Source organism: Triticum dicoccoides, chromosome 7A (assembly GCF_002162155.2).
Source record: "Triticum dicoccoides isolate Atlit2015 ecotype Zavitan chromosome 7A, WEW_v2.0, whole genome shotgun sequence".
NCBI classification, from domain to species: Eukaryota; Viridiplantae; Streptophyta; class Magnoliopsida; order Poales; family Poaceae; genus Triticum; species Triticum dicoccoides.
The window spans coordinates 19,574,528-19,585,299 of NC_041392.1; positions in this window are offsets into that span (position 1 = coordinate 19,574,528).

A 10,772-nucleotide genomic window follows, 5' to 3' on the forward strand; every position below is an offset into this window, starting at 1 on the left:
GCCCCCCCTCACGGACGGCGCCGCCGCCGGCACCTGGAGGGGGGGAAACGGACGCATGGGGTCTACACGGAGGGGATCTTGCTGTGGGTCTGGCCCGGATGTTGCTCCAAAGTGTTCCTATGGGCTGACCTAACACAACCGGGTGGGGAGGTCCACTGGTAAAAGCCCGTCCGTGCAAAGTCAAAGGGGTAGATCCCGTGGTCAAACACTACATGGTTAGGCGGGACAGGGGCACTGGGGGTAGCAATGCCACCGGAGTGTCGCACCGGGCCCTCATACATGCGGGGTGGTGTGGTGGCATGTCCGAAGAGGCGGGACGCGTCTCCGGTGCGTGGCCCCTCTCACGGACGGCGATGACACGGTAGTAGACGTTCTGCGGTAACGATGCGGCGTCAATATTACTAAATACTCGGAGCGCGATAAAATCATGATTTTTTTTGCACGACGTGGGCACATGTGCTATAGGAACGATGGTATTTTTTCATAATTTTTGGTGATGGAGAAGTATCCAAAAAATTCCGTCTACGCGGATTGCCCTTCGCGCGTCTACGGCTGTGGCCGGCGGCCTCCGGGGGCTAGCATGCCGCCAAATCTTGCGCCGGCGGCCTCTCACAAGTCTGGAAGTGTTGTGGCGGTTGCAAACGCCCGGCACGCGTGTCCGTGGCGTGCCCCCCTCAGGGACGGCGCCGCCGCCGGCACCTGTAGGGGGAAAAGGACGCGTGGGGTCTACACGGAGGGGATCTTGCTGTGGGTCTGGCCTGGATGTTGCTCCAAAGTGTTCCTATGGGCTGACCTAACACAACCGGGTGGGGAGGTCCACAGGTCAAAGCCCGTCCATGCAAAGTCAAAGGGGTAGATCCCGCGGTCAAACCCTACAGGGTTAGGCGGGACGGGGACACTGGGGGGTAGCAATGCCACCGGTGCGTCGCACCGGGCCGTCATACATGCGGGGTGGTGTGGTGGTATGTCCGAAGAGGCGGGACGCGTCTCTGGTGCGTGGCGCCCCTCACGGACGGCGATGACACGGTAGTAGACGTTCTGCGGTAACGATGCGGCGTCAATATTACTAAATACTCGGAGCGCGATAAAATCATGATTTTTTTGCACGACGTGGGCACATGTGCTATAGGAATGATGGTATTTTTTCATAATTTTGGTGATGGAGAAGTATCTGAAAAATTCCCTCTACGCGGATTGCCGTTCGCGCGTCTACGGTTGTGGCCGGTGGCCATCGGGGGCTAGCATGCCGCCAAATCTTGCGTAGGCGGCCTCTCACAAGTCTGGAAGTGTTGTGGCGGTTGAAAATGTCCGGCACGCGTGTCCGGGGTGTGCCCCCCCTCACGGACGGCGCCACCGCCGGCACCTGGAGGGGGGAAAACGGACGCGTGGGGTCTACACGGAGGGGATCTTGCTGTGGGTCTGGCCCAGATGTTGCTCCAAAGTGTTCCTATGGGCTGACCTAACACAACCGGGTGGGGAGGTCCACTGGTCAAAGCCCGTCTGTGCAAAGTCAAAGGTGTAGATCCCGTGGTCAAACACTACAGGGTTAGGCGGGACGGGGGCACTGGGGGTAGCAATGCCACCGGAGCGTCGCACCGGGCCCTCATACATGCAGGGTGGTGTGGTGGCATGTCCGAAGAGGCGGGACGCGTCTCCGGTGCGTGGCCCCCTCACGGACGGCGATGACACGGTAGTAGACGTTCTTCGGTAACGATGCGGCGTCAATATTACTAAATACTCGGAGCGCGATAAAATCATGATTTTTTTTGCACGACGTGGGCATATGTGCTATAGGAACGATGGTATTTTTTCATAATTTTTGGTGATGGAGAAGTATCTGAAAAATTCCCTCTACGCGGAATGCCCTTCGCGCGTCTACGGCTATGGCCGGCGGCCACCTGGGGCTAGCATGCTGCCAAATCTTGCGCCGGCAGCCTCTCACAAGTCTGGAACTGTTGTCGCGGTTGCAAACGCCCGGCACACGTGTCCGGGGTGTGCCCCCTCACAGACGGCGCCGCCCCCGGCACCTGGAGGGGGAAAACGGACGCGTGGGGTCTACATGGAGGGGATCTTGCTGTGGGTCTGGCCCAGATGTTGCTCCAAAGTGTTCCTATGGGCTGACCTAACACAACCGGGTGGGGAGGTCCACTGGTCAAAGCCCGTCCGTGCAAAGTCAAAGGGGTAGATCCCGTGGTCAAACACTACAGGGTTAGGCGGGATAGGGGCACTGGGGGTAGCAATGCCACCGGAGTGTCGCACCGGGCCCTCATACATGCGGGGTGGTGTGGTGGCATGTCCGAAGAGGCGGGACGCGTCTCCGGTGCGTGGCCCCCCTCACGGACGGCGATGACACGGTAGTAGACGTTCTGCGGTAACGATGCGGCGTCAATATTACCAAATACTCGGAGCGCGATAAAATCATGAGTTTTTTTGCACGACGTGGGCACATGTGCTATAGGAACGATGGTATTTTTTCATAATTTTTGGTGATGGAGAAGTATCCGAAAAATTCCCTCTACGCGGATTGCCCTTCGCGCGTCTACGGCTGTGGCCAGCGGCCTCCGGGGGCTAGCATGCCGCCAAATCTTGCGCCGGCGGCCTCTCATAAGTCTGGAAGTGTTGTGGCGGTTGCAAACGCCCGGCACGCGTGTCCGGGGTGTGCCCCCCTCAGGGACGGCGCCGCCGCCGGCACCTGGAGGGGGAAAACGGACGCGTGGGGTCTACACGGAGGGAATCTTGCTGTGGGTCTGGCCCGGATGTTGCTCCAAAGTGTTCCTATGGGCTGACCTAACACAACCGGGTGGGAAGGTCCACAGGTCAAAGCCCGTCCATGCAAAGTCAAAGGGGTAGATCCCGTGGTCAAACGCTACAGGGTTAGGCGGGACGGGGGCACTGGGAGTAGCAATGCCACCGGTGCGTCGCACCGGGCCGTCATACATGCGGGGTGGTGTGGTGGTATGTCCGAAGAGGCGGGACGCGTCTCTCCGGTGCGTGGCGCCCCTCACGGACGGCGATGACACGGTAGTAGACGTTCTGCGGTAACGATGCGGCGTCAATATTACTAAATACTCGGAGCGCGATAAAATCATGATTTTTTTGCACAACGTGGGCACATGTGCTATAGGAATGATGGTATATTTTCATAATTTTGGTGATGGAGAAGTATCTGAAAAATTCCCTCTACGCGGATTGCCGTTCGCGCGTCTACGGCTGTGGCCGGCGGCCATCGGGGGCAAGCATGCCGCCAAATCTTGCGTAGGCGGCCTCTCACAAGTCTGGAAGTGTTGTGGCGGTTGAAAATGTCCGGCACGCGTGTCCGGGGTGTGCCCCCCCTCACGGACGGCGCCACCGCCGGCACCTAGAGGGGGGAAAACGGACGCGTGGGGTCTACAGGGAGGGGATCTTGCTGTGGGTCTGGCCCAGATGTTTCTCCAAAGTGTTACTATGGGCTGACCTAACACAACCGGGTGGAGAGGTCCACTGGTCAAAGCCCGTCTATGCAAAGTCAAAGGTATAGATCCCGTGGTCAAACACTACAGGGTTAGGCGGGACGGGGGCACTGGGGGTAGCAATGCCACCGAAGCGTCGCACCGGGCCCTCATACATGCGGGGTGGTGTGGTGGCATGTCCGAAGAGGCGGGACGCGTCTCCGGTGCGTGGCCCCCCTCACGGACGGCGATGACACGGTAGTAGACGTTCTGCGGTAACGATGCGGCGTCAATATTACTAAATACTCGGAGCGCGATAAAATCATGAGTTTTTTTGCACGACGTGGGCACATGTGCTATAGGAATGATGGTATTTTTTCATAATTTTGGTGACGGAGAAGTATCTGAAAAATTCCCTCTACGCGGATTGCCCTTCGCGCGTCTACGGCTGTGGCCGGCGGCCTCCTGGGGCTAGCATGCCGCCAAATCTTGCGCCGGCAGCCTCTCACAAGTCTGGAAGTGTTGTCGCGATTGCAAACGCCCGGCACGCATGTCCGGGGTGTGCCCCCCTCACGGACGGCGCTGCCGCCGGCACCTGGAGGGGGGAAACGGACGTGTGGGGTCTACACGGAGCGGATCTTGCTGTGGGTCTGGCCCGGATGTTGCTCCAAAGTGTTCCTATGGGCTGACCTAACACAACCGGGTGGGGAGGTCCACTGGTCAAAGCCCATCCGTGCAAAGTCAAAGGGGTAGATCCTGTGGTCAAACACTACAGGGTTAGGCGGGACGGGGGCACTGGGGGTAGCAATGGCACCGGAGCGTCGCACCGGGCCCTCATACATGCGGGTTGGTGTGGTGGCATGTCCGAAGAGGCGGGACGCGTCTCCGGTGCGTGGCCCCCCTCACGGACGGCGATTACACGGTAGTAGACGTTCTGCGGTAATGATGCGGCGTCAATATTACTAAATACTCGGAGCGCGATAAAATCAAGAGTTTTTTTGCGCGACGTGGGCACATGTGCTATAGGAACGATGGTATTTTTTCATAATTTTTGGTGATGGAGAAGTATCCGAAAAATTCCCTCTACGCGGATTGCCCTTCGCGCGTCTACGGCTGTGGCCGGCGGCCTCCGGGGGCTAGCATGCCGCCAAATCTTGCGCCGGCGGCCTCTCACAAGTCTGGGAGTGTTGTGGCGGTTGCAAACGCCCGGCACGCGTGTCCGGGGTGTGCCCCCCTCACGGACGGCGCCGTCGCCGGCACCTGGAGGGCGAAAACGGACGCGTGGGGTCTACACAGAGGGGATCTTGCTGTGGGTCTGGCCCGGATGTTGCTCGAAAGTGTTCCTATGGGCTGACCTAACACAACCGGGTGGGGAGGTCCACTGGTCAAAGCCCATCCGTGCAAAGTCAAAGGGGTAGATCCCGTGGTCAAACGCTATAGGGTTAGGCGGGACGGGGGCACTGGGGGGTAGCAATGCCACCGGAGCGTCGCACCGGGCCCTCATACATGCGGTGTGGTGTGGTGGCATGTCCGAAGAGGCGGGACGCATCTCCGGTGCGTGGCCCCCCTCACAGACGGCGATGACACGGTAGTAGACGTTCTGCGGTAACGATGCCGCGTCAATATTACTAAATACTCGGAGCGCGATAAAATCATGATTTTTTTTTTGCACGACGTGGGCACATGTGCTATAGGATCGATGGTATTTTTTCATGATTTTTGGTGATGGAGAAGTATCCGAAAAATTCCCTCTATGCAGATTGCCTTTCGCGCGTCTACGGCTGTGGCCGGCGGCCTCAGGGGGCTAGCATGCCACCAAATCTTGCGCCGGCGGCCTCTCACAAGTCTGGAAGTGTTGTGGCGGTTGCAAACGCCCGGCACGTGTGTCCGGGGTGTGCCCCCCTCACGGACGGCGCCGCCGCCGGCACCTGGAGGGGGAAAACGGACGCGTGGGGTCTACACGGAGGGGATCTTGCTGTGGGTTTGCCCCGGATGTTGCTCCAAAGTGTTCCTATGGGCTGACCTAACAGAACCGGGTGGGGAGGTCCACTGGTCAAAGCCCGTCCGTGCAAAGTCAAAGGGGTAGATCCCGTGGTCAAACCTTACAGGGTTAGGCGGAACGGGGGCACTGGGGGTAGCAATGCCACCGGAGCGTCGCACCGGGCCCTCATACATGCGGGGTGGTGCGGTGGCATGTCCGAAGAGGCGGGACGCGTCTCCGGTGCGTGGCCCCCTCACGGACGGCGATGACACGGTAGTAGACGTTCTGCGGTAACTATGCGGCGTCAATATTACTAAATACTCGGAGCGTGATAAAATCATGATTTTTTTTGCACGACGTGGGCACATGTGCTATAGGAACGATGGTATTTTTTCATAATTTTTGGTGATGGAGAGGTATCTGAAAAATTCCCTCTACGCGGAATGCCCTTCGCACGTCTACGGCTGTGGCCGGCGGCCACCTGGGGCTACCATGCCGCCAAATCTTGCGCCGGCAGCCTCTCACAAGTCTGGAACTGTTGTCGCGGTTGCAAACGCCCGGCACGCGTGTCCGGGGTGTGCCCCCTCATGGACGGCGCCGCCGCCGGCACCTGGAGGGGGAAAACGGATGCGTGGGGTCTACACGGAGGGGATCTTGCTGTGGGTCTGGCCCAGATGTTGCTCCAAAGTGTTCCTATGGGCTGACCTAACACAACCGGGTGGGGAGGTCCACTGGTCAAAGCCCGTCCGTGCAAAGTCAAAGGGGTAGATCCCGTGGTCAAACACTACATGGTTAGGCGGGACATGGGCACTGGGGGTAGCAATGCCACCAAAGTGTCGCACCGGGCCCTCATACATGTGGGGTGGTGTGGTGGCATGTCCGAAGAGGCGGGACGCGTCTCCGGTGCGTGGCCCCCCTCACGGACGGCGATGACACGGTAGTAGACGTTCTGCGGTAACGATGCGGCGTCAATATTACTAAATACTCGGAGCGCGATAAAATCATGATTTTTTTTGCACGACGTGGGCACATGTGCTATAGGAACGATGGTATTTTTTCATAATTTTTGGTGATGGAGAAGTATCCAAAAAATTCCGTCTACACGGATTGCCCTTCGCGCGTCTACGGCTGTGGCCGGCACCCTCCGGGGGCTAGCATGCCGCCAAATCTTGCGCCGGCGGCCTCTCACAAGTCTGGAAGTGTTGTGGCGGTTGCAAACGCCCGGCACGCGTGTCCGTGGTGTGCCCCCCTCAGGGACGGCGCCGCCGCCGGCACCTGGAGGGGGAAAACGGACGCGTGGGGTCTACACGGAGGGGATCTTGCTGTGGGTCTGGCCCGGATGTTGCTCCAAAGTGTTCCTATGGGCTGACCTAACACAACCGGGTGGGGAGGTCCACAGGTCAAAGCCCGTCCATGCAAAGTCAAAGGGGTAGATCCCGTGGTCAAACGCTACAGGGTTAGGCGGGACGGGGGCACTGGGGGTAGCAATGCCACCGGTGCGTCGCACCGGGCCGTCATACATGCGGGGTGGTGTGGTGGTATGTCCGAAGAGGCGGGACACGTCTCCGGTGCGTGGCGCCCCTCACGGACGGCGATGACACGGTAGTAGACGTTCTGCGGTAACGATGCACGATAAAATCATGATTTTTTTGCACAACGTGGGCACATGTGCTATAGGAATGATGGTATATTTTCATAATTTTGGTGATGGAGAAGTATCTGAAAAATTCCCTCTACGCGGATTGCCGTTCGCGCGTCTACGGCTGTGGCCGGCGGCCATCGGGGGCTAGCATGCCGCCAAATCTTGCGTAGGCGGCCTCTCACAAGTCTGGAAGTGTTGTGGCGGTTGAAAATGTCCGGCACGCGTGTCCGGGGTGTGCCCCCCCTCACGGACGGCGCCACCGCCGGCACCTAGAGGGGGGAAAACGGACGCGTGGGGTCTACAGGGAGGGGATCTTGCTGTGGGTCTGGCCCAGATGTTGCTCCAAAGTGTTCCTATGGGCTGACCTAACACAACCGGGTGGGGAGGTCCACTGGTCAAAGCCCGTCTGTGCAAAGTCAAAGGTGTAGATCCCGTGGTCAAACACTACAGGGTTAGGCGGGACGGGGGCACTGGGGGGTAGCAATGCCACCGAAGCGTCGCACCGGGCCCTCATACATGCGGGGTGGTGTGGTGGCATGTCCGAAGAGGCGGGACGCGTCTCCGGTGCGTGGCCCCCCTCACGGACGGCGATGACACGGTAGTAGACGTTCTGCGGTAACGATGCGGCGTCAATATTACTAAATACTCGGAGCGCGATAAAATCATGAGTTTTTTTTGCACGACGTGGGCACATGTGCTATAGGAATGATGGTATTTTTTCATAATTTTGGTGATGGAGAAGTATCTGAAAAATTCCCTCTACGCGGATTGCCCTTCGCGCGTCTACCGCTGTGGCCGGCGGCCTCCGGGGGCTAGCATGCCGCCAAATCTTGCGCCGGCAGCCTCTCACAAGTCTGGAAGTGTTGTCGCGATTGCAAACGCCCGGCACGCGTGTCCGGGGTGTGCCCCCCTCACGGACGGCGCTGCCGCCGGCACCTGGAGGGGGGAAACGGACGTGTGGGGTCTACACGGAGCGGATCTTGCTGTGGGTCTGGCCCGGATGTTGCTCCAAAGTGTTCCTATGGGCTGACCTAACACAACCGGGTGGGGAGGTCCACTGGTCAAAGCCCATCCGTGCAAAGTCAAAGGGGTAGATCCTGTGGTCAAACACTACAGGGTTAGGCGGGACGGGGGCACTAGGGGGTAGCAATGCCACCGGAGCGTCGCACCGGGCCCTCATACATGCGGGGTGGTTTGGTGGCATGTCCGAAGAGGCGGGACGCGTCTCCGGTGCGTGGCCCCCCTCACGGACGACGATGACACGGTAGTAGACGTTCTGCGGTAACGATGCGGCGTCAATATTACTAAATACTCGGAGCGCGATAAAATCATGATTTTTTTTGCACGACGTGGGTACATGTGCTATAGGAACGATGGTATTTTTTCATAATTTTTGGTGATGGAGAAGTATCTGAAAAATTCCCTCTACGCGGATTGCCCTTCGCGCGTCTACGGCTGTGGCCGGCGGCCTCCGGGGGCTAGCATGCCGCCAAATCTTGCGCCGGCAGCCTCTCACAAGTCTGGAAGTGTTGTCGCGGTTGCAAACGCCCGGCACGCGTGTCCGGAGTGTGCCCCCCTCACGGACGGCGCCGCCGCCGGCACCTGGAGGGGGGAAACGGACGTGTGGGGTCTACACGGAGCGGATCTTGCTGTGGGTCTGGCCCGGATGTTGCTCCAAAGTGTTCCTATGGGCTGACCTAACACAACCGGGTGGGGAGGTCCACTGGTCAAAGCCCGTCCGTGCAAAGTCAAAGGGGTAGATCCTGTGGTCAAACACTACAGGGTTAGGCGGGACGGGGGCACTAGGGGGTAGCAATGCCACCGGAGCGTCGCACCAGGCCCTCATACATGCGGGGTGGTGTGGTGGCATGTCCGAAGAGGCGGGACGCGTCTCCGGTGCGTGGCCCCCCTCACGGACGGCGATGACACGGTAGTAGACGTTCTGCGGTAACGATGCGGCGTCAATATTACTTTATACTCGGAGCGCGATAAAATCATGATTTTTTTTGCATGACGTGGGCACATGTGCTATAGGAACGATGGTATTTTTTCATAATTTTTGGTGATGGAGAAGTATCTGAAAAATTCCCACTACGTGGATTGCCCTTCGCGCGTCTACGGCTGTGGCCGGCGGCCACCGGGGGCTAGCATGCCGCCAAATCTTGCGTAGGCAGCCTCTCACAAGTCTGGAAGTGTTATGGCGGTTGAAAACGCCCGGCACGCGTGTCGGGGGTGTGCCCCCCTCACGGACGGCGCTGCCGCCGGCACCTGGAGGGGGTGAAACGGACGCGTGGGGTCTACACGGAGGGGATCTGTCTGTGGGTCTGGCCCGGATGTTGCTCCAAAGTGTTCCTATGGGCTGACCTAACACAACCGGGTGGGGAGGTCCACTGGTCAAAGCTCGTCCGTGCAAAGTCAAAGGGCTAGATCCCGTGGTCAAACGCTATAGGGTTAGGCGGGACGGGGGCACTGGGGGGTAGCAATGCCACCGGAGCGTCGCACCGGGCCCTCATACATGCGGGGTGGTGTGGTGGCATGTCCGAAGAGGCGGGACGCATCTCCGGTGCATGGCCCCCCTCACGGACGGCGATGACACGGTAGTAGACGTTCTGCGGTAACGATGCGGCGTCAATATTACTAAATACTCGGAGCGCTATAAAATCATGAGTTTTTTTGCACGACGTGGGCACATGTGCTATAGGAAAGATGGTATTTTTTCATAATTTTTGGTGATGGAGAAGTATCTAAAAAATTCCCTCTACGCGGATTGCCCTTCGCGCGTCTACGGCTGTGGCCGGCGGCCACCGGGGGCTAGCATGCCGCCAAATCTTGCATAGGCGGCCTCTCACAAGTCTGGAAGTGTTGTGGCGGTTGAAAACGCCCGGCACGCGTGTCCGGGGTGTGCCCCCCTCACGGACGGCGCTGCCGCCGACACCTGGAGGGGGGGAAACGGACGCATGGGGTCTACACGGAGGGGATCTTGCTGTGGGTCTGGCCCGGATGTTGCTCCAAAGTGTTCCTATGGGCTGACCTAACACAACCGGGTGGGGAGGTCCACTGGTCAAAGCTCGTCCGTGCAAAGTCAAAGGGATAGATCCCGTGGTCAAACGCTATAGGGTTAGGCGAGACGGGGGCACTGGGGGGGTAGCAATGCCACCGGAGCGTCGCACCGGGCCCTCATACATGCGTGGTGGTGTGGTGGCATGTCCGAAGAGGCGGGACGCATCTCCGGTGGAAGTGTGATGGTACTCGCAGGCACCCGACACGCGGCTCCGGGGTGTGCACCCCTCACGGTCGTCGCTGCTGCCGTGTCACGGAGGGGGGAAATAGCCACGTTGGGCCGAAAACTATCTATTTCGACGGGCAGAATGCAGTCAAATTTTTTGTGAGAACCAATAAACATGTTTAATATTTATGTGTTAGGAAAAATGCACCTTAAAATAATGAAAAAAAAGAATATACCTATGCCGACGGCTTGGCCGTCGGCATAGGTGTACACGTGGCATACAGAGATATGCCGACGGCTAAGCCGTCGGCATATACTCACCTTATCCATCCCCCTGGGGCGCCCCATCCACTCGTTCTCCTCCTCTCCCCCCGACCCCCCGCGCCTCCCAACCGCATCGCTGCCGCTGGATCCCGACCCGCTGCACCACCCACCCTCCCTGCCGCCGTCCGCCCCCTCCACCCAAGCCTCGCCGTGCCGCCACCCCTATCCCCT